Consider the following 25,145-nt stretch of genomic DNA (forward strand, 5'->3'; position numbering starts at 1 on the left):
CATCTTTACCCTTGTGCACTACCTCCGACAAGGAGGGGAAAACTAAAAAAAAACAACCAACAGCAACAACAAAAAAAACCAAACCAAAAAACATAAGGATAAGATATTCTATCTTTGTCTTCTTCCAGGATGCAATAGTGACAAGAATGTATGTCCCACCTTCAGTTGCCTTTGGATAAGGCTCCATGGTCTCAGCCTTATGTTTCAGACTTTCCAATAGTTGTGTCATCCACTCATCCACTAACAATTGCATTGACACCATCAATTTCTTGTCGCGTATGCAACTTGCAGCAGCCACAGTGGTGTTCAGTCTCTTATGGAGCAGACCAGATCTAAAAATGGTGGCAGAGAGGTTGAAAGGCTCTTTACTCATCAAGCTACTCAAGCAGGTGCTTTCTGAAGTAGGAAGAAAAAGTCAAGTATTAAAAGACAGTTGTGGAGTAAGTGCTGCATCTCTTACTTCAGACAAAGGGAGTTTTGTAGAGTCCCATCATCTACACAAGTGAATTGGGAATCGGATACTGAAGATGAAAAACAAAGAGATATCTGTCCTGTAGCTTGAGGCACTGATCAAAACACAGCGTAGGAGGGCAGCCGAGAGGTTAACCCTTCCTGTAGCCTTGAAACTGCTCTGAAAATGGCCTTTGTATGGCAGAGAATAAGCTTTACAAACCCCAAACTCGTAGGTCATTGTGGTAGTGAAAAGATGTCCACTGAAATGGGAAATGGATCATGTTTTTGTTTCTTGCACATGAAATTGTTTTCTGAGACTTTCAAATGACCTTCCCATAGATACTGAACTTTCCACCATTTACTAACATTCAAATATACAAACAGTTTCCCAAAGGGACTACAACACATGGCAAAATAGATTTCATCCATTAAACCCCTTCTCATTGAAACATTGAAAATGGAGCCAGAAACTGTGGGTGAATATCAGATACGTTTGAAACATGGTGAAGGTCTGAAAAACTTGTTATGAATTTTGGCTGAAATGTCACTCCCTCTTGTCATTTTCACTGCCTGAATAAAACAAACCCCTGTTCCTACTGATGTCAAAGCGAATGCTTCCTGATTGCATCAGAGATTTAGCCCTTCAATATATTGACATCAAAATGAAAACCAAGTCCTTCATCTGATGGGATTTAGACATCTCATTTAGTCAAATAACCAGTTACAGCTTCATATTAGAACAGTAATTAGATCAGACCCTACAAAACAGCTTCAGGATAGACTCAGAAGATTATCCAGTACATTAGCTTGGCTAAATCTAACTCCAATTCATAGGTCCAGATTCCATTCGGGTTTCAGCTGAGTGCCACACATTGCACAGTATCAGGCCTTGGAACTGGATGGCTGAGGTGGAGGAAAATTGACATGTCAGTGGGCTCAGAAGAGCTAAAAAGTCAAATTAAATTTTGAGAACCAGGGCAGGTCAACTTTCTTTTTTTATTGTTCAGTTGTAATTCTTTCTATAGATATTTTTCCTTCCGTTCTTTATTGCTTTTTCCTACATCAACAGAAAACTGTCTTCAAGGTAACTCCTAGGTCTTGCTTTGTAGCAACGCCCTTGTCTTGAAATCTGATCTTCTATGAAGGCATCGCCAGGCTTGCAAGTGCTAGAAAATAAGAAAATGAGCTCTGTATTTCCTTTTCCTGTTATTAAATACAGGTGCAAATCTCCATACGATACACAGAAAGACCCGTTAGATCATGGTGGTAGTCCCAGTGCCTGCACTTTGCCTCAAGGTCCTTGAAAATGTAAGTGTAGAGGAAAGTCCAGGTATGCATGTCTATGACAGCCTACTGGATGCACCTGTCCATTGTCACTGCCTTACCGAGGCACCACCTGTGCACCTTGGCACGCCTGCGTTTTTGGAGTCACAAAATGCTTAGGGCTCTCCGTCAGTGTATGATCAGCTGGCAGCTTTGGTGCAGATGGGGACAAGAGGGTACATTGTGCAGCCGGGTAATCTCTCCAGTATTTCACGTCAGTGCTGAACAATGTAATAAAAGTTTGCAGATGAAAATACTAAGCTGGCTGGAAGGCAATAATTCATGTTGGGTTTTATGACACTGGCCGTTTAAGAGCTGTTGGAGTGTTTGAAGCAGGAACACAGCCCTTATTCTAGCTAGGGTCCAGCTCCAGCACTACAACAGCAACGTTTTCCACACACAAGATGATTTTTGCCCAAGTCTGATAAATTGCCATCTCTGTCTGGGAGGGCTGTGTCTATCTTTGGAAGATAATGATGTGCAAAGGAAGATGCCTGGAGGAGTGATGTCACTCCTTTATATTGCGTGTGATTTCTGCCTACTACAAAAACTACTAGGAGAAAAAGTACACACATACATCAGTTTATGAAAGAGGGAATTCATAAGGAGCTGCATCTGGGATAGAGTAAAATCTATTCCCCGCTCAGTTAATAATAACAAGACCCAGAAGTCACAAGTGGGGAGGTCATAAAGGGGTTTATAAAAACACTTCATATGCAAGTAAAATGTGGTGCAACCCATTATGTAATATTATTTATATACATTTGTTTTAATTTCTTTACCATGTCTTTTGATTTGAATGATTTCCCTTTAAGTCAAGAGTTGTTTAAATGTGTAGTTCTCTGGCAAACACAGTGATAGGCAACCGTTTACCTGGCTTTGCTGGCCTGCGATGGCACAGGCATTTTATGCTTAGCACGTGTTCCAATTCTGCAAGCAAAAGCCCGTGGGATAGAACCTGTCTTGTATGTTTTTCTCCAGCTGGGTTTGGTGAACCAGTGTGGAACTCATCCTGGAGCCATCAGATCTCTTTCCTGTATATACCAGTATGGCCATAGAGTATCGAGGAGTGCTGAGTAATGCTGCTCATACGTTTCTGCCTTCTCCAGCACTGTGGACCATGTCAGTGAAAAGAAAGCCCAGGTCTGTTACAGGGTACAAATTTAACCCAAACATGCCCCATCTCTGTCGGTGAAACACAAGTAAACTGACCCCAAAAGAAGCTGACAGTATAGGGAAAGGGTTTGGTATCTGCTTGGACAGGGGTGTAGCAAACTTGACTGGCATATTGGGGGCTGCCGCCCCAAAAAATTACTTCGGATTTAGAAATAAAGTCATTACCTATGAATACAAGCTCAGAAGCAATCTCTTTATGACTGCTTCCTTTCTAAGAGCTCCAAACACGAAGACATTTATATAGTTGCAACATACAAAGCAAGCAATGTATTCAGAAAGACGGGAACCACATGGTGATGAGCATGTGATATGTAGGCACACACGTGGCACATATAGGAGCACAATTTGTTGTTGCTGTTGGGATTGCAACTATCTGTAGTGGAATACAAGCAAAACCGATAATTGAAATAATAAAGGGAAAAAAAGGCACTTTCCCACAAAAATCAGACACATGCCAGTGTACTTCCCTAACCTAACTGAGAGGAAAAGCCCTCTTGGCTAATTCATTGCAAAGCTAATGAAAACCAGAGAAGCGATTGAAACCAAAAAAGCTTTATGTTACAGGGAAAACAAAGCTTTCCAATGGAAATTATTCATTAAAAAGAACTGGTTCACTGAAATTAACAAAAAATATGTGAGAGAAACACCATACTGAATGTGTTTTTGGTGATAACAATCTTACATTTATATATAGCACATTTCAGCCAGATGGACTCCAAAGTGCTTCACAAGCTTTGGTGCTTGTACAAACGAAATGTAAAGAATCACTTTTATTCCCCGCCATTGAAATATATCTTTGCTGGATGAATCACTGCAACTGCATAAAAATACATTGTATCATGCAATAGTTTATTATATATGTAGGCAGACAAGTTGACAGAACTTAACTATCCAGATTTTTCCTTAACCTGGGCCAGCTACAAGGGTTAACACCCTCACCCTTGGGGAAAAAAATTACAACACATTATTAATGTCTAGAGTAGCCAGAGCTCATTTTCTCAAGACGGTGTTTTCCTAAGCAAAAGCAGAGAGGTTGTCTCATTAACTGCCCAGTGGGAAGAACACCTATTTCAGTCATCAATTACAGAGCAGCACTTTAGGCTTTCTGTAGGAATCTCCAAAATCACATCACATTTAACTTACAAGCCTGGATGCGGGTACCCATCAAAGCCATCCTGGCTGTAGCTGCAGTATGTTTTAGGGAAAACCACTCTTTGCTCTTGTCAAACTTCTTTGACAGCCCCGACACCTGAAGCACGGGGCGGTGTGGGGAGAAGCTTTCACACGGTGACCGGGAGCTCCATCTTGCAGATTTGCTTCCCCTCCCGTTACTTTATGAAAATGGATTGTCAGAGCAGCTGGTGAGACAGAAGTGTCTGCCTGTATCTCAGTGTGGCTGGTACTGTGATCCACCACCAGTACATGCTGAACCAGGCTCCAAGCAGGGAGGGGGAAGGGGGCAGTTTCATTTGCTGCCAAATCCCTTAAGCAGTTGCTTGTTTTGTCTCTCTGTCTGAGCAGATTTTTCTTTGCTTTTCTTCTTACTCCACCTGCAACATTTTCCCCCACTCTGTTTTCTCATAAAAGGGAGGGGTAGAGGGAGACATGCACACACTTATAGAGCGGTTTTATTTTTACTTAATTTTTTTTGTTGTTTTTTGGGTGCGGAAGATGCCTGCCAAGAGGGAGCCTGCAGTTACTGAGCTGAGCAGGAGGGCGGAGGGGTTGGCTGCTCTCAGAGGTTCTCGGCGCTCAGAGGCTGATTGGAAACACCATGCGTGACAATGCACAAAAAATACACTCGTCAGTTCGCCAAATTTCACAGTCCAACTTCAGTACCTCCAGAAGAGCTAGGAGTACATCCCTGCCAAGGAGCTTCTCACTCTTTAGCCTGCTATATTATTAGCAGTCATCTCCCATCCTCGGTATACACATAAGTGCTGCTCTGTATGTATCATCTGCCCAAGAGAAGGTCAAGCAGAGCTTGACCAAGGACCACTGGAGCCACTGAACCTTCTCCCACTGATCGAGCACCCCTAGATGGGCAGCACCATGCATGCCTTCTGCTCCCCAACCCAAAGCCACACAGGTGAACCTTAGCCTAAGACAGAAGTTCTCCTCTCTCTCTCTGCAAGCTCAATATTAACAAGAGCTGTGAGGATAATTTTCCTTCATTTGCATTGACAAAACAGGACTGGGGCATCACCGTGTTGATACAAACACAGCCATCGGAGCACATGTTGCCAGGAGCAAGTACTCAATGACTTCTGCTGACAAGGTTTATGGCAGAGAAACCGCCTGTGTTGGTATGCTGTTACAGGCTAACTGCCTGGTGCTATGTCAAATGGTAAAGTTAATAACCATGGTAATAAATGAGTAATGCAGGTGAACAGTGAAAACAAATAAAGAACTTTTCCCTCATTGACATGTAAACAAATTCATTGTTGTCAGTGTTTTCAGTGAAAAGAATTGCTTTCTATTGGGAAACAAACCCAGAAAGATTGAAAACTGCCAAAGCAGAGGAATTTTCGGCCAGAGCTATTACTTTTATATACTCACACACCTGTAGGCATGCACAGAACATGATACATTTTAAAGGAGAATTCCACATGGAGAAGTTATTATGAAATCATTTCCCAGTCAATCATCTTCCCTCCAAACTTGGAGACTCAGTTTATCTGATGTTCTGACTAGCAGATGAAAGCTTTTGGTCTTCCAGTGTTTCCAATGTATAATCCTTAACACTCCTAAAAGAAATCAATAGTGGTAAAAAAAGGCATGTGAAAAATAGAGAATTTTCCTGGTATAGAGAGAATTAATAAATTCACTTTACAAGATAAATGTGATGAAAAGAATAACACAGTGTTTCCAATCCATGAGGGTCTTGTACCAAATGAAATCATACAATGTAGGATGCACTGGCATGAAGAGTGCTGATTTTAACACTTCCATGAATTTTTGCAGATTTCTTCATCCATTTGCTAAGATCTACAGCTGGAAGGTGCAACCTGTTGGTCTGGTCTGAGCAGAAGGGTACATGTCATGAAGGTACATTTAGCTTTTTATACTCTAAACGTGTTGTATGGATGATAATTTTAATTTGAGGGAAGATCTCGCAAGGCAGCTGGAACATAAAGCTGGCTTTATGTCTTGTGTCTCCATGACTCATGAGCATCTTTCTGGTTAAGTTTATTTTGTTGGTTGTGCTGGTGAGAGAATGTGCTATAAATTTACAGCACCAAATTCAATCTGTTCAAAATGAATTTTTGGAATGGGCTTTACCTGAGCCACCAGGTATCTGCTTTCTTTTGATATGTCTGCACTGGAGGGTAAGTGCTCAATTACGTATTAGCTGTCTCCAAGGAACCCCTGTCTAAGCTCCCAAATACGTTTTCTGGTATCCGTTGTCTGCATGAATTTTATACATCTCCTTCTCTGGGACTTTATAAATCAGCCATAAAAGTTTGTGATGGGGTGGAACATAGTGATGTCCATAATCTCAGTCTGGAAAAATGGTTTATATAAAGTGTCATTAAAATGGATTTGGCTATTTTTTATTTTTATTTTTCAGCAGCAAGCAAAAACAGAAAGGGGGAAGGAAGAGAGAAAACATTCAGTGCTGGCTACATTTTTTTTTACTTCTATGATCAGTAAATGGAAAGGGAAAGCTTTGATTTCTTTAACTGTGCATGACTCTAGAAGAGAAAGGGGGGAGCTTAGCCCCTTTGGAAAGAGCTGAAGTGCTCATGTATTCATATTATTAATGGCTTTTGGTAATGATTTTACTGCACAAATTGTTATGAGACTGTTACAATGCAAATGGGATACCGGTGAGATTTTCTATCTGAAGACCCCAACCACAGACCACTGATATCACTGGAAATTCTCCTATTTAATAGATTTTGAATCACTGTGCTCACAACAATGCGGACTACTTATTACTTAGTGGTATTCATTTTGTACCAGGACTACAGAGTAGGTACTGATGTTGAAAAAGCCCTTTTTTCCCCCTGTAACAGTCTCCTCAAGAATTGCTGCCGAATGTCCTTGAAGACATAATAGCTTCATAAACCCAGGTATGATTTTTCACAGGTAGTTCACAGGGCTGTCAGTTCCTGTGCTTTTTAATTCATAGTTTGAGGAGTCTGCCTAAAAGCCCATGCACCGGGATGCATGTGATGACAGGAACCCCCCATAAAAGTCTCCAGACATTTCAGCGGAGGACAAAGGCTTGCAGGTATGACCTGGGGACATGCTGAAGGCTGGGGAAAAAAGAGAAAGAAAAAGCAGCAGGCAAATAAAAAGAATATATTGCATATATTGTGCTTTTTTTTTGGCTGGAAAAAGGAGTACCTGAGTAAACCGTACTCCAAATCATGGGGAATTTAGGGCAGCCACATGCTTAGACTATAGCTTAACTGTGTGCACACATGCGTTTTAGCCCAGGCTCGCAACCACCTTGCCTTTTTGCAAGGGACATCTGGGAATTTCCTTAGGGCCACTTGCACTATGTGTCTAATAGTCCAGCACTTGCAGTCCACTGGGCTGGGTGAAGGCATTAGCGCTGAGTTTCCTCTTGAGGCACATCTGAGGCAGTGCTTAAAATTCTCCAGAGCCTGACCTGCTGCAAAAAGCTGGAGCAGCTCACCCACCCCGCAGTCAGTCTCTGTAAAATCCCTGATTTAGCAACAGCTTTGTGAAAGCAGAGGAAGGAAGAAGACAGCTCTGTGGGTCACAAACTCTCTCAGCCCCATTTTTAACCAGATACAACAAACTTGCTTGCCCAAATGGAAGGTCTCGTTTGTATATGCTCACACCTAAGATCATGCATGGGTATTCCTGCACGCTGGCTGCGTGTGCATGCGCACAAGCATGTCTCATAGCACAGGGCAGGTGTGCATGGAGGTAGTCACTCCAGTGCTTGTGTCTGAATAGGGCTTGAAAGGGTTAAAGGCAATAACGTGCTTAGGAATGGCTTGTTTGCACTGCAAGGGCAGATATTTTTTTGTCAGCCCTGTGACCTGCAGGCACACACCTGGTCCCAGGGTCAAGTTACCACCAGGATCCCTGGCCCTGGGGTCAGGACCCGGCTGATGATAAGAGAGGGAGGCCCTCCATTGGCAAAAGCCATCGCTTAAAGAAACAGGAGAATATTAAGGAATATTAGATGTCACTCCTTCTTCCTTTAGGCTTCAGTTCCCTTCCTTTAATTATCACAAAAGGTAAATACTAAATATTCCAGGGAGTCACAGTCAGGGGAAACACCATGAGCTCACATTCATTATGGCCTTGCTGTGAATGTGCCAGGAAAAAGAAAGGAAAGTTGGTGGGCTGCCCTTATTAAACTTCACTTCGCTACTGTTAATTATGAACCTAGATTGAGACTGAACAGCTCTAGATTGAACATTTCAGTTCTCCCCTACTGCAGCATCATTTAAAAACTGTAAGAAAATGTCAGTGAGGAGAGACCATCTGTTTTCTGGGTGGAAGCCCACAGAAGAAAGAAAGAAAGAAAGAAAAAAGAAGAAACAATGCATGTATAAACCATCAGCTGACACTTATCTTTTGGGTAGCTGGCTTGTAGGGAGTTGGAGTGAATTTAGGCACAATTTATGCAAATAATAAATGATAGCTATGGACTATATGTATTTTTAACAATATTGTTTTACTTATTTCACATGCAGGTAAACCAGAGCACAGAAAAAAAATTAAATAGCTTGCTTGTAATCATCAAATAACCAGATATTGAATCCTGTTGCTCTTTCTTATGTTCTAACCACTAAACAAAACTGCCAGAGATGTCCCAGAGTGCTTAATAAATTGTGCCCAGGGGGTTATTTTCCTATGACTGAAATGCAGCTGGACTGAAAGGCTGCTGTCAGTCTGCACAGACTTAGCTCTGTAAAATGGGGTGTTGCCAAAGGAACTCATAGGGGAAATTTTCGGTACAGTTGGCAAGGTGTGATTACAGGCTCTGGATTAGTGCCAGGATCTAATGCAGACCTAACATCCTCCTTCCTGGAAAAAGAGTGGGCTCTTTAATCGCTCTTAGTTTTATGTTTCACCTGCAAGTAAATGTGTGGCACCAATGGGAGATGGAGGCAGCTACAGTGCAGTGAGCACCCTTAAATCTTCCTCAGCGCTGAAGCATTTCATACTGATCAGTATTAGCCGTTGACCTGATTTGTCAGCCTATCAAACAGGAGCCACGTTCCTGGAATTACCCTTCTCTCTTCATTCCCCGAAAATGGTTCACGGCAAGGATTAGTCCGTAACACATTGGTGCTCGAGTACCCTGGTGCAAATGGAGAACTCAACGCTAGGCATTGGACTTTGTCTCTAGGTATAACCTGGAGTGGATGGGTGGGTATTTTTTTCCTCTGTTTTTGGTCATTGGGTTTGTCTTGAGTAGCTGGGTTCAGAAAGTTCACCTTCTTAGAAGGCGTGAGATGTGATATCATCTAGTTAAAGCTGTCCACTTTGGAAAGACAGCGTGACTTTAAATCTCTCTTGGCCCCATGTAATAAATGCTATAGTTTAAGCAAGCAATGTCTTTCCATTAAAACTATAAACTTCACTAGAATAATTAAGACTGATTTAAAGTAAAATTAAGTTTGACATGTGGCAGGTGAAGCAGTGCTATTAATTCCAACTGCATATTTAGCAACAATAGACGAGAGAAAATGGGGGACATGGGTAAAAAGGGCAGAGCTGTAGGTCCTTTCAGGCTCTTGGTCAAGTTGAGGGTGGAGAATGAAGAATATTTCAACTCTTTGTGGGCTATATACTGTCATTTGCCTGGTAAGTACGAGAGAAGGGCTGGTGTCTATTCTCCTTAACAGCAATACAAAGCGGCTATTATCTGTAATGTACTGGATCCAAAGTAAAAGGGGGGGAAAGGGGAAATGAAGATTTAAAAAGATGTCCCTTCTCACACCTTCAGTCTTTTCATTTTTACCCTTTATTTATTGCCACTGTATTTTTTTCTAACTAATTCTATAACTTCTAAGCTGCCCATCTTTGGAGCTCTTGTGGAAGGGGCTTATCTAGTCCTTGCCATTCTTTGAGGGGACTCATTTTTCTGACTGTGGTTTTGGATGCAGGCGAAGATGACAGAATCTCTTCAAAACTGTCTGTAGTAATGAAACTGCATCCTAAGGACTACTCTAGGATCCACTTTCAGGCTGATTTCTGATTTCATATCACATTCCAGCTGAAGCCTAAACCTGAGTAAGACCAGCCTGATTGAGTGCCCGTATCTAGTAGAGACTAGTTTGGGTGTGAGCCTACATTGCATCCTCCATTGAGATTATCAAAAAGGTCTCGTTATTATAGTCATCAACCATCTCATTTCCTGCCAAGGAATATTGGCGTGAACTCTCTCCAGAGTCCATCAGTGCCCTTGATCCTAAGAAATTACTGTTGAGAAATAGAAATAATTATGTACTCCTCCTCCAACCCAGATGTGGTATCCACATCTTGACAGCTTTTCCTGTCCAGCATCAGCCAAGGGAGTGAAACACTAGTACCCAGGGAAGGATTTCCTTTTTTGAAATCAATAAATTCTAATTGCCAATCATGCAAATAAATATGCCTTGCTGGAGCAATGTTATAGTCCACCAGGACTAAACTGCATTAACTCATTGAGGAAACTTCATCCTCTGATTGCAGATTGAAGTGAATGAAAATGTCTTTTAGGGGACCCTGCCACCCTGGTTCTGATGATTGAACTCTGATTACATACATATTACTTTTACCATGCTTATTAATGACAAACATATCAACCTTTCTACCGGAAAGTGAACTAAAAATCCAATTTGAATAAAGAATTGCAAATGCCCTGTGTAAAAGACTGCACACAAAACAAACCAGATGTTTCAAGCTGCATAGAGAGAGCTTTACAGAGCAGCTGGGAGATTTTTTTTTTTTCCATCAGCCATTGGTAAAAGATATACATTGCCAGCACACAAACTGCTTCCATTTTTAATACTCATATAATTGGTTTGCTCCTGTAACCAATGCAATATTAAGTCAAAAGGGGGGGCAGTGAAGGAAAACAATGATATTGGTCAAAGTTTATAAAGGTCAGGGGGTTTGTGGATGGGGAGGAGAGTGGAGGAGGAGAGAGGTTATTTTTCCCCATAAAGCTTTCTTATTTACTGCAAGGTTGTGAAATTTGGAAAAAAATACTAATAAAATTTATTGCCAGGGGTTGTAAGAAGATCATACCTTGGTTCTATTTTCAGCTCCAAACAGATTATAGGACAATGGAGCATAAATGGAAATTAAAACAGATTTAGAACAGACGTTAGGAAGCACTTTTTCACATCGAGGATAATAAATGTGTGGAATGGCCTATCAGGCAAGGTTGTAAAGGCAAAGACACTGGGATCATTCACGCAACAACTTGGGAAATAGCGCACTAAAATGGAATGAGTCTGGATGGTGAGGCGGCCTCTGTTTAGATTCCTGCGATGCTTCAAGTCTGCACTTTCGTTTCTTTTCCGTCCCTTTTCAAATTATAATCTCATTTGTGATTTGTTATTGTTTCAGGCAGGTTTCTCAATTGCTCTTCCTGTGGAAAGGTGGAAGATTGCTTGTTATCCTTGAGCAGAAAGAGGATGCCTTGCCCGCTCTGAGAGTAGGTAGATCTATACCAGCTCACATGGCTGAAGGAGGACACACAAGCCTTTTCCCACCAGATCTGTCCTTCTTCATGAGGTTGACTTATGGCCATCCCAGTAGGAGAACTCATCCCTGCTCATGCTGTGTATTCTTGATTAATTTCAGGATACTCCAGGAACGCCTTCATCTAATGGAGAATTTCTGGTAAAGACATATGACCTCCAAGCACTTACATTGTTTCCAGCACTGCCTTTCTATGGCTTGTACAAGTGCCTCATTTCAAAGTGAATCCCCACATTGCCTCGCTATTCATGATCTCCACAAGAGTCACAGAGTAAAAGTGTGGATGTAGTGGGAAGGAGAAGAGAGGTATTATAATCCAGAGGCCAAACACTTAGTGAGCACCTTCCTGTTCCTCACTCATTGGGCCATCTATATCTGTACGTGGCATGCTTTCCAACCACACAAAACACAGTATCCAACACCAAACTTCACAGGGTTCACCTACCTAACTGTCCACCAAGCAAACCCTACCGCACCCAAAGACACTAGGAGTTTTATGCCACCAGGATGTCCTTGAACATCCCCAAAGGCTGAGACTGTCTCTCTGCCTTTCTTAAAAAGACCCAGGATTTGATCGAGTGACAACAGAGTTCAAAAGCTCTAAAGGACTCATCTAAGGCCATGATGGTGAAGTTCTTTTGAAGATTGTCTGTGTGCAGAGGTGAATTCTGGAGCTTAAAATTTGACCTGTACCTCCCCAAATTTACTTAACCTCATATCTTGTCATTTTACAGAAATCAGAGGACACATCTGGCATATTCTGCAATGCTCTGAATCTGGGCAATAAATAGGACTCCTAACATAAAAATATTTCTTAAATTAAAAATAATATTTTTATTATAATAAACAGTAATAAAATTATTAACCAGCATTCAGAGATTTCTGCAGAGATGCACCCAGGTAGCGTGGCCTCACAAGGCAGCACGAGGAACTTACCAAGTACGAAATGACAAACCAGTGAGTCTGTCCTTTATTGTGTGTATGTGCTGTAGCAGTACATTCTAGCCAAGGATTTCAGCATGTTTTAAAACATAAATTACCTTGACAAAGCTTCTCTGAAGGAGATAAAATTTACAGAAGAAGAAGGCCATAGCAAGAAAGACTGAGGGATTTGCCCAGGGTCACAGCACTGGTCAGTCAGTCAGTTGTGGAGCAATTATAGGAATCCTACTCTCCAGCCTATGCATTGAACATCCTCATCACAAACAATGTACAAAAAAAAAAAAATGCATTACTTCTCCACTGCATGCACGGCAATATAATCATATGTGTGATATTATTTTATTTATTTATGATAGGGTATAGCATGAATCTGACTGAAGAAATCACACCTCTACAGAAGAAATTAAAAAAAAATACATATTGGCAGCTTCTCATACTCAAGTAAGCAAGGATGCCACTAGAAATATATAAAGGTATGAGCTTCCAGTAATGAAGGCAATCAAAGGCATCTCAGCTGCCCTGGGAAGTACGACACCAACAAAGTTTATTCAAAGGCACAGAGTGTGTTCATAGGGGATTTATGACAACATTGGAATCAGAAACAATTGTATTGATCACACCAGAACCAGAGAAATTGTATTGTCACATTGATGACAGTTTTAAGAGAAATAAGCTGACTTACCTAATACCTGTATCTTGCTGGGAAAAGCTCTATCTAATAAATCAAATCTTAGTATACACATCTGTTGCCAGCTTGATCAATATAGCATTTACATGCATCAGTAAAAAATGCAAGGGTTTTAGTGTCAAAATAATAACTTTTTTTACATCCAGGACTACGATACCAGAAAGCAGCAAATCACAGTATGCCGTGTCACTACTATGTTGCAAGAGGTTACCTCAAGGGTGATCCCAGCAAACACTTTCCTCATAAGTTTCTCATCTTAGGTAACTTGGCAGAACCGTAACCGCTTCTATTCCAGTAGCCACCCTACAACATCCACAGAATTCATGGGGCTCACTAGCACGTGAGAGGTGCTCATGCCCAAACCTTTTTGATCTGAGGTGGCAGGAGGGGCATTCAAACCACCCAGCTACTGAACAGGGACCGCGCCTGATCGAAATGCACAGTCAGTTGTCAGCTTGTGTTGAAGGACCCGAGTGGCCAAAGCAAAGCGGGATGCTCAGGGCTGGTTACAAACCTGACTCCCTCATGCCATGGTGGCAACAGCACAGAATGTCCTTTTTTAAGAAAGCAGGCCTAAAAAATCCCACATGTGTTTCTTGTTTTCAACCCCCACCCCTTAAAGCCAGATCTATTTATTTTTTCAATAAAACCATCCCCTGGGTTTAATAGTAGCTATTCTAGAGTCTGAAGTTAGATTAATCACATCCCACTAGCAGCATTTTAGCCGAATGCAAGGGAGGCCTTTTTGCAGAGCATCTCTTGCACCGAGTGTAACTCCCCCTGTATCATTAGAGCTGGGGCCGGTGCCCCGTGTTTACGGCAGAGGAATGCCGATGAGGGGCTGGAAGTCCTCATTGTCAGCCTGCCACTGACTCTCCGCGTGACTTTGGAATTAAACACAATTTCCCCATGGCTCGCTGTGTCCCTTTTTGTCAAAGCTGAGCCACACTGACAGAGGGTGATGTGTGGGGGAGGTTTACACTACCACTGCAATTTCATGTGCTATCCGTATCCTGTGGACAAATAAATACATTCACTTCTAAGGACAGTCAGTCCGTGCCATCCATCATCACTATAGACACATAGAGGGGGAAAAATGGTTGTGAAATATGCCCAGAATTTGAGCTGGTTTTGATACCGGTGGATGAGATGCCATTTCTTGGTGCAAAAGAGCTGAATGAAAGGCTTGAAACTGTGTGTAATAATTATAAGACTAGCAAACAGGGTTTCTCTTTCAAGATCATCTACACATTTACTATGTTACCATTTCTAATTCATATTAATCAGAGGGTTCATGAACTCGTAACTGAGAGCCATTTGCAGCATAAATAACTTTATCTGGCTTCTAAAAATACACATATTAAATGTGAAACAATAGGGTTAAATATAAGCAATATGGGTAAGTAATTAACGTGCTGTTTCCACAGATTAATTTAATCTATACAGGTGGTAAGACAGTGCCCATCACTGCAGCAAGAAAGCACCGTTCACAATTTAGGAGACCAAAGAACAAAATGAAGCTTTGTAAACTGCATTTCTTTCTCTGCCTGGTAAGTAGTTATTAAAAAGAAATAACCTCCATATAATTACACTGCAATAGCATGGTAACTACAGCATATTTACAGTCACTCTCGAATAAGAGATAACGCACATACTTTTTCTCCCAGTGATTTGCCAAGTGGAAGCAAACTCCATTTGAATCCTGCTTTTGCAGCTCGGTGCAGTCTCTTTGCCCCGTTATTACACTGCTGCTAACAGTGGCCTCGGACTGTCAATATCTTCCCTGCCACGGTTTACACTGGTAGTTGTTATTATATCAGACCATGAAAATTGATGGTGATAACACACTCTCTAGGAAGGCTCTATACATGTCAGTTATTCAAAATATGTCTCGTTAAATAAATATTTACAAGACTTTTGTTATTTAGCTTATAAACTGTTTGGACTGAGGCAGCTTTTGAGCGGTTGAAGAGCGTTCCAAAGAGTTACTGCAGATTAATCCATGTAAACCACACCAGTGCGCTAAAAATTGCTATGGTGGTTCCTAACTGCCAAGTCTATATCCTTCCAGCCTAAGAAATTCAGGACATATTTTCCTTTGTAATAAAATCTCTCGATAAAAGCAATAAAAAAATACTAGTCCAGAACATGTGATTATCCTGGGGGGTGGGGGTGGGTGGAGGGGAATCATACCCATGGGATGACAGGGAAGTTGGCTTATTCTTGCAGCTGGGAGAATGGATAAGGGTTTGGATTATCTGAGCTACAGAAACAGGGGGAAGCTTTATACAGAAAAAGGGAAGGAGAAAGCTGTTTGGTTAGTAGTCTAGCTATCCAGTTAATAGCACAGTAATAATTCAACAATAATCCCTAAAGCAGGTTATATTTTGTACTGGAAAAAGCCAAAGGATACAGTCAACAAAACAAAAGTGTGTGTGAGGGGGAAAGGAGCTGGTCCTGCTTCTTAGCTTCAGACGTCTCTGCCTTTTCAAGACCCCCGGATCAGTGCTGTACAAGGATTTCGAAATAACCAAACTAATGAGGCTACATAAGGCAATAATGATGAGGCTCTGGGAGGGCAGACTCTTTTCACTGCTAAAGATTTCTTCTCAGCAAGCCAAGTTTCCTGGCGTAAAACCCAGAGAGCAGGGATGTTTTCCATGCACACAGGGTCAGGCTTGTGAGTATGTGTGTGCATGGCTCTAGGTTTCACACTGTGCCTCAAGCAAAGTCATCCAAGAAGCGGCAGCGCTGTACAGTGCCGGACGGCTCCGGCATGCATTTCCACGAGAGGGAGCAACTCACCAGCACAAAAACCCCCTTTTCCCAGACCAACCACCAAATTCACTTGGAGCTCTCAATTTACACAGCTGACAGCAACCTTGATTTTTATCAGTTCTACTAGATTTGAGAATCATATACCCATTACTGATTTTTCATGCCTAAAGTCACACTGGCTGCGTGTGTATTTATGCATATCAGGGGAGAGTTAAAATGGACATCACTCATTTAGAGAAGTGATCCCTTCAATAAGAAGGAAACATTCATGTTTCCAGCTTTGCAACAGCTGCTGGGCTAATTATTAGGATGCAAAAATGATGGATTTACCAAAGCAATCAACTGAAGGCTTATTCTGTTGGTGCCGAGTGGAGGGGGCCTCAGCGCTGTTGGGGAATTGAAGTGGGGAGGGAGGTAATTCCAGATTTGCCTGAAGTGTGCTACCCGTGGAAGGTACTGGCTGCTATTCAAGCTTCCTTTCCCTGCAGCCACCCCTTTTCCTCCCTAACAGGAGAGTCGGGAAGCAAAAACAGCTGTCAAAAAGGGTTCAATGTTATTGATAAGCCCTTTGTGTCAACTGAAGCCCCTCCACTGGCAAGTCCAAACAAAACAGCTCAAAATCTGCGTATCAGTGGAAAAACATGTCGGGCAGCATGTGGAATAAAGCAACAAGAAGTAAGTGCGAGTGTAACAGTCACAGTCGATTTTTACAAATGACTGTGCAATCCACAGAGGAAATCCCTGGAGGAACTCAAAGTTGTAGTCCTGATCCCTTCCCCTCCCCACGCCCCCTCCTCTCCCTGCCAGCAGCCACTGCAACTCCTCTCCCATTTACAGCTCAGCTCTGCCAGAGCTGGCTTTTCCCAGCTTTTCCTCTGTTTTTTCCGTCCTTACATTAGGAAAGATTTTTTGCTTTCTTCTTTCAGACCATTACACTTTAAGCAGGCACATTGAACTGCAGGAGAAAGGGAAGCAATTCCTTCCCCACTGCCTGTTCCCCATGTAGCGGGCACTGGACAGGCAGGATGCACACAGCTGGAATGAGGTTTGGTCCCAAGTTTAGATCCTCATCAAGAGTTTGGTTCCTTTTCCCAGCCTGATGGGCCCAGGTTTGGGAGTCACAGCTAAGGCCTGTACTGGATTCCAGAAACCTGGCTTCCATTTTCACCTCTGCGTTTTATTTCTTAGTAGAGAGATGATTACCTTGTTCCTTCTGTGGAGTTCTGTTGTCTTGCATCCAAGGTAGAAAAGGGCTGGTGTGGCACAGAACCAAACAAAAGCTGACCAAATTGGTGACGCCAGCTTCTTTGTTACAGGGAAAATGGGCCAGTTAATACTACCAGTGAGTCTGGACTTTATCTGTAGGACACGTCCAGCATAGATAGATTTGGTGCAGGCTTCTGCAAAGCAAATTTTTCTCCCCAGAATGACTGGAAGCTGTGCTGATTTAGAAAAGGTAACTTTGCTCTGCAAGTAATACTCATTTTTATATAATCTCACTTTGACCCAACCCATAGCCAATGCAAATGTCAAAATATGTAAGAAAGTGTATTAGAACATATGCTTCCTACTGGAAAGAAGGATAGCTCTGTTGTCCACCTAGAAAAACTGGAAATGTGAAACTCTTGTCCTGTTTTGCATATGACATTTTCTCAGATTGCTGCTTTTGGGAAAACAGAGTTCTGACGTTTAAACCAATAGTCAAACTATGTGTTAATTTGAAATTTATTTTGCATCCTTTGGACTTAATGGCTATCTTTCAGCATTCATAATCCAGGGCTGGAAAGTCCTAACAGGCATCTGGGGACAATCCCAGCCCTGTGTGCATGTCTGTGCATTAGGGGTCACAAGGCATGTCCAATACATTAAGACCATGACGGTTACAGCTCAGCTATGTAGGTTTGACTCCAGTTCAAGCTGCAACAGCAGCAGCTCTGGAAGTCTAGAGTTTAATCACTGGTGTGTCAGCCAGGATGGCAGACGTCACCTTGCCAGCAGTGGAAATCATGTGTCCTGTTATTCTGTCGCTTATTTTCATCCTTCTTTCAGCATTGCAGTATATGGCAGCACAATACGCTTGCAGTGGAACGCTGGCCTGTGGTAAGCAGACTGATGCAATCCGAACATATTGGACACCTTTTATCCCACACAGTGTCAAGTCCCAATGAGATTTCTCACGTGCAAAGTAATTTATGAATCTTCCTTGTTATTTTATGTATCAAGAAACATTCATAAGAGTCATGCTACTTTATGAGCTTAACTGGATTTTCCTAGCACAGGATCAGGATCTAAAATGAGGGCTGAAAATGTCTGGCCTTCAGCTTGTGTTGAGATGAAATGGCTCAACCAGGAAGCGATTCTGATGATAGTAATTCCTCTTCAAAAACTGAGACCTCCAAAGAAGGGCCAAAAGAAGAGGTCATGTATGTAGGTGAAACTCCTCTTGTTGCATGTTTCACAGTTATCCACACCAGACTGCTATAAGAAATTATGTTTGGCTCCTGTGTCATTGAAGTCATCCTGGTGGTTTTAGGGAGAAAAGAGTGTAATATATCTAAAATATATCAGTATATATCAGCTGAGGGTAATATATCTAAAAATTGTTGACTGTCAAAGAAATACAGCAATTCATTCTGTAAGTATGAGGAGTCAACTGCTGAAAAATTTGCAAAAAGCACAGCTCTGGTTTCCTCACCAGGAGGACATGTCCCCCACTGTCAGCAACTCTACAAGTTTCAGGGCAAGATCTATAATTTTCATTATGTCACCACTTGCCCTTATAGACCAATAAGCACAGTTTCTCCCTTTCACAGACTAGCATATGAGTTGTTCACAGCCACGGAGGAGGCCAATATTGGAGATGAGTCTCCAGCTTATGGACTAATCCTACCTTACTTAAGCACTTTCAGGTCTTAGAAGAGCCTCAGTGAAGCTCCTGTCATAGTTTCTTGATCCAATGTCTAACCTCCCAAATTAGATTTTCTACATTAAAGACCACAGGACTTCTTTTCTTCATAGGTGAAGCTGATTCTGTGTCAAAAGCAGCCACATCTCTTCCAAGAAAAAACAAAACCACTTAACTCTGCTTTATTTTATGAAATACGAATGTCATCCGGGAGAAGCCTGAGTTTACCCTCAGGAAGATGCCACCATCACAAATCTGACCAGACACCTGTGAGATGCTGATAAAGGGAAAGGATTCTTTTTGCTTTGTCTCACTCCACAGTTTCTACCTACTCCAAGCCCCAGCAGTGCCCTGCTCCCCACCCAAGCCTATAGCCATTAGTAACTAATAGTAAAACAGCTGCACAGGATAGGCTGATGATCCATCTCAGGAAAAGAATAGCCTTAAGAAAAGCCTAAAAGAAACTAGTGACATGCTAACCTATTTTCACGTGTGCACTTGCCCCATTTTTATAGTGTTTCCAGCTATCACTATCAGAGACAAGATACTGGGCACATGATCTTACTGGTAGAGCTCTACTTATACTATTAGGAATTTTACAGAGAAGTGGTGGCCTTATTTCTGCTCTAAACTAATTTTTTCAATCTTTAAAAATTCATCCAGACAAACAAATGCAATAGGAGATATTCTGGGCTATTTGTGGTGCCAAGCAAATAAAACCTTCTTTTTTTTTTCCCTTTCTCACTCTCTCTAGTGAAAAGTAGAACATGTTTTAGCTCTATATTGTACACTGGCTGTAAGTGCTATAACAGAGGTTTCTGAATTTGAAAATAAATGTGCTTACATCAATAACGATAATAATAACTCAAATGTGATGTTATCCAATAATGCTATCTAGCTCTGAAAGAACAAGACTGTGCATTCCCACATAAGCATAAATGAATGGTTGTGTGTATACAGCTACAGGTACCTGACACATTATTCAAGAAACATAATATGAACAAACTAATTCAAGAATTATATTCTGAAGTTCAGTTTGCACGTTTGTAGAGCATGATGTTTATGTGCACATGTCTACTTTGGAAAGGCTGATCTATAATGGCCAGTTTAGAAAAGAAAATGCAAAGTATGATCTTGTGTATATGGAAATATCTCAATTTTAATGTTTGAGGATGTTCCTGTTTAAAGAAGGGTAGAGTTAGGGGGGTGGGGGTGGGCTGAGGGGTGGGAGGAAGGCTAACCGAGTGTGCTGACAGCTGACATTACCTAAAGGTTGAAATTATTAAACCAACAAAGGAATGAGCAGTTAACGCAAAGGTTGGAATAATGTATTTAATGTAATTAATCTCCCCATGTCTTGATAGAGCCAGGGCAGGGGCCCTAAATCAATGTTATGTTTGAGGTGTGATGTAACAGAAAAGTACAGAAAGTTAAGGATGGAATGTCAGCCTTAACTTTAAACATCCTTTTATTTGTTAGACTGTATAACATAACACTAACCTTACTTAAACGTTGTATTTGGTGTGTTACATAAAACTGCAGTGTGTAAAAGGAGGTAACTGAGTAACATTCAATTAGCCACACAAAGACGACTTTCTTGCAGTCTTTTGAAAGGGCTTTTGGACAGGGCTTTGTTAAATACCAGAAGCAAGGATTCAAGATTGGTCTACCTGTATTAATTAATTCCCAGCACCCAGACCCCTCCACTGCCAACCCGATTAGATTTCAGATAAGCAACAGGTTTCCCTCTGCTTTCCTCGGTTGTGACTCGAAAACCTTACAAATTTCGCAGCTCATGGAAGCCGTTTGTAATAATGTTCAATACAGTTCCCTTTTAAAACAAGCTAGAAAGAAGAAAAGGACAGGTCCCAGCAGCCCTTTTCGCAGCATCATTTGCATATTGGGTTAGGCTATTTAATAGTCTCATTAGCACCATCTGTTGGGAACCCGCTAATAATGCAACCCAAAAGGTAATTCTCTTGAGATGTGAGAAATCCCAAGGACAGACCAGAGCACGAACAGGGTTTATTTTCAGGCCAGTTAGGATTCCAGGAGCACTGGTTTGACTGCCCTGTGGCCTTCCAGTTCCATCACTGGTTGCAACCAACAGAGCTCGGAGCACTGGTTCTGCTCTTCACCAGGTACCACGAAGCTGCCAGGGGACTTGGATCCACCAAACTTATGGCAAGTAGAAAACTGCTCAGTTCCTTGCAGGACCTGCCCAGCACTTCGAGACATGTTTTTTGGAAGAATACTCCCAGACCAGGAACATGTTAAATGAGGCCACCCAAGCCTCAAGACATGTAGCAGCTTTCCAAACCTGGTGGCTCACCACAGCAGATGTGTGAGTCTTTTCTGGAGCCACTGACTTCCACACACACAGCGCAGGTGTCAGCACATGGTTTAGCAAACTAAAAGGGTGAAAGAGCTGCGGATTTTTCAGCAAGTCAAACCAAAGCACCTCTTACAATAACAGCAAAGCATATAAGCTGGGAGACCTCTGAAAAGGTTGACATTGCCAAATTATTATGGGTGTCCAAATCAAATGCCACTGCTTGGTTTGTTTTTACAGTTGGCCAGCCTCAGGACTGACTGAGATTTAAATACCGAAGGCAAGTGGCTCCTCAGCCCAGTGGAACCAGACTTCACCTACCGACAGCCAAGGGAGCGGTGAGCATCCTTGGCAGAGGACACCCACATGTCTGGAATCGCAGCACAGTGCGTGGCTAACGGAGCCCATGGAGCTCACCGGGGGTGGGTTTGCTCTTCACCCTTCCACTTTCATCTCTCTTTGAATATATCCAACTGTTTGTCCTTCAGTATTAAGTTACATGGGACAATCGCTGAAAATATTTCACATTCATTCAGTACAGGTGGTTATACTATTAAATGGGAATTAATACAAATTAATATGAACCAGATGAATTCCTTCCTTTCGTTCTGGATTCTTTCCTTTCTAGCAAACCCTGTTCTCTACCCTCAAACCTCCTGGATTCCTATTATTTTTAGATATTGCACTAGTAGGTAAATTTGGAATCCAAACCTACCCCTGGAGCATTGATTTTTTTTGGATCAGTTTCATTTTTCACTAAATAATATACCAGCTCCATTTCTGCTTGCACAACCAGGCTGAGCTAAGGTGTGTCAAGAGTGGAAGCTTGAACTTCTGCTTCCAGTGCTAGATTTAAATATCGCATATTATTGCCTAATAAAAAAATGGGTTTTTTTCTCTTTTACTTTTTTTTTCTTTTTTTGGCAAAATGTTTAGTGGTTTCTAAATTAATCTGAGCATGATGTTCAGTTCCAGGGCCCATTGTTGACTTCTTTCCCAGCCTCTCTTTTTCTGGAATTCTCCTTTTTAGGCGAGAACAGCTGTGCTCTTATATCTCTGCAATGTGGCCGTGTTACAAAGGTGAATACTTTTGCATTTGTTCCATCACTTTCCATTTAATTCAAAACTAATTGCCGATACATTTTTGTAGGGCTTCTGGGGCTTAGAAGTTATGGGATGAGGTTAGCACAGTAGTTCTGTTTTGTTCATAAAAGAATGTAGAATGGACTTGTTTAAAAAGTTATCTAAATTACTCTCAGAAGGTTCAGTACAGGCTATTTAAGGCCTCCATCCTTTAATAGGATTCATTTGCATTATGGCAGGGACTAAATAGTTCTAATCTAGACTGCTGCCCCACTCTTCCTATCCCTTTGCAAAGGCATAAAAAAATACTTCCTGCCATACAGCTTTTTCAGGCTAAATATATGACAGAGGTAGAAGAAACAGACACAGAGGGGTGAAACAGCTGGTGCAGCAAGTTAATGGAAGACATTCCACTTTCTTGTTTATGTTTTCTGTGGATTAGCTTGTATCGGAGGAGAATTTTACATGCACAGTGGTACCTTTGTGCATGTTTTCTGGGAGGAGCAAGCGAGAAGGTACCATAGGTTTTTGCATTCTCTGCAATGGATGTACTCCTTCTCGGAGAAAGCTGTCTTGGTTGTCTAAAGACAGCAAGCAAATCCAAAAGTTCCCAGTGTTATTGCCAGTTGCGTGGCCCACAGTTGTTGTTTCTTCATATTCAAAGAAATGTGAAGCAAGGCAGACTTGCATGAGGAATGTCTGTCTATGTGAATACAGGTCCTTTCACCGAGTGGAAAAACTGAAAATACAGGGCAAATTCCACTTCAGGTCAAAATGATGGGAAAAAATGATTCAGAAAATTCTGAATCATCGATCAAAAGCATTTTGTGAAGGGAAAGGTGAGAGGAGGATAGATGGAAAAGGACTTATGAAAACCTTTCTTAATTTTTTTTCTCTCTCTCCCCATACATACATATGCATGTTTTTTCCCATAAGCATGGGGAAATGGACATATATTCAAATATTTAAAATCTAGATATATAAAATTAACATTTTAAATTCCCTCAATCCCATTTTTCATGGCCAATATAATTTATGAAATATGCCCTGCACTTGCTTTTAGCATTAGTGTCCTCGGACCTTAATTAGACATGCAGCTATTACCCACTGAAAAATCATTGCCCCACTTGATGTACACTGCAAATTCCAACCCAACTTCCACAGAAGAGGAAGGGTTCTGAAATAAATTTTTGTTCTCTTCATGGAACTAAACACATTTTTTTTTTTACATTTAGTATGCTTTACTGCTTAATAACATATTTATAAGAGCTCCCCTACCTGTCTCTTTCTGGAATTATAAAACACACGTACCCACCTGCAGTCTGCAATACTAGTATTTACAAGCTTATATAGGGGATTGCAATATTTTCCCTACAAGTTTGTTCTGTATTTTTCATTTCCAGCTGCTAATGGCTCATAGAAGGTAGAAGATCTAGAGGTAAAGGTGTGACTTAACCACATACTATAAAACAGTCCCCACTGTACTTTAATGTAAAGGAAATTCACTTTTCCCCAGGCAGTATCGTTTATTATATCTGCATATGCTCTAGAGCTCCAGTGACTCTGTTTAGGTGACACAGCAGAGTTAATGACACTGTTAGATGCTGCTGAAATCAAGTGCTGCATGTTACCTATCAATGTAATACACCCCTGCTGCAACCTTGGAATGTCTTTGAACAATTTGGTTTCTGCCCTTTTGTTTTTTCTTGGGTTTTGGAAGACTGTCCATTCAAACCAATTATTGGAGATTAAACCAGCAAAGAAAATGTATTGGACTGAATAAAGAGATCATGGAGAGTGAGGAACAGGCAGCTAGTTCCCCAGAAATGAAAGCTGATGGAATGGATTTCCCCATAGGAAGTTGTAAAATTTTATTCAACACTAAAATGGACAGCTCATTAGCAGAATACATTATAGGGATCTATCTACTCCATCAATATGGGACACACTAGCAGTCTTATTTCATATTTCTAGCATACTGAAGTTGATGAACTTCAGCAGAGAAATTTCATTGAAATTTTCATCGAAATCTCAGAAAAATATAACTAACCCTAAAAAAATTCTCGTGATGGCAGTTGCCAGAGGAACCATTTAAGGAAACTGGATTTGTCCTAGATAATTTAGCAGTCATTACTTTCCCGGAGATGTTTGTTAGGCAGAAAGCCAAGACAGGCTTTTTCATGTTCCAAGTCTAACTGGTAGCTCTGACCATTGCTCTTGTCCTGGTGAGTCCATCCATGAGAGACTTCAAAAATCTCCATTTCATTCTGACACAGAATAAGAAGTCTTTTTTTAATCACAAATGTAATTGCCTGAGAGGAAGATTGTCTCCATTACTGTTCTGTTTGGGAAATATTATCCTGAATAAAATGAGTAGAACTTAGTCTAGTACTATGAAAGAAAGCCTGCCTGAACTGTGTAATTTAAGGATATAAAATTTTCAGGAGAACCATTGCTAGACATTGAGGCAAAACATTTAAACACTTTAACTTAAGCATATTCTTTATATTCTTAGAATTAATGTGTCCCTTGAACATCAGAAGAATCTCATTAAAAGAACTTTCTCATTTAAAAACTCCTCCTAATTCCCATTACATGTTTAAGTGTGTATGTGTCTTTTAAATATGTATCTATATATACACACATATAAAGTGAAGTATAAGGACAAATACCAGCTGATAAAACAGCTACTGAAAGATAGAACGAACCTGTTGTGTTGCATATATAACAACAACAACAACAAAAAGACTGTGCTCTCATTTCTGCAGGTGTATATC

General features: G+C 41.2%; 1 protein-coding gene across 3 annotated transcripts in view; it reads left to right on the plus strand.

The window, feature by feature from the left end:
• Nucleotides 1-25,145, plus strand: part of LOC308067893 (uncharacterized protein) — an 85,265-nt gene that overhangs the window by 53,376 nt on the left and 6,744 nt on the right. For all 3 annotated transcript variants that reach the window (XR_013929779.1, XR_013929780.1, XM_080397502.1), the window contains one exon: nt 1-25,145. This exon is cut by the window's left edge and continues 34,475 nt beyond it; it is cut by the window's right edge and continues 6,744 nt beyond it. The gene's annotated coding sequence lies outside the window, so the exon portion shown is untranslated.

This window comes from Falco punctatus (genome assembly GCF_963210335.1).
Source record: "Falco punctatus genome assembly, chromosome: 7".
NCBI lineage: Eukaryota > Metazoa > Chordata > Aves > Falconiformes > Falconidae > Falco > Falco punctatus.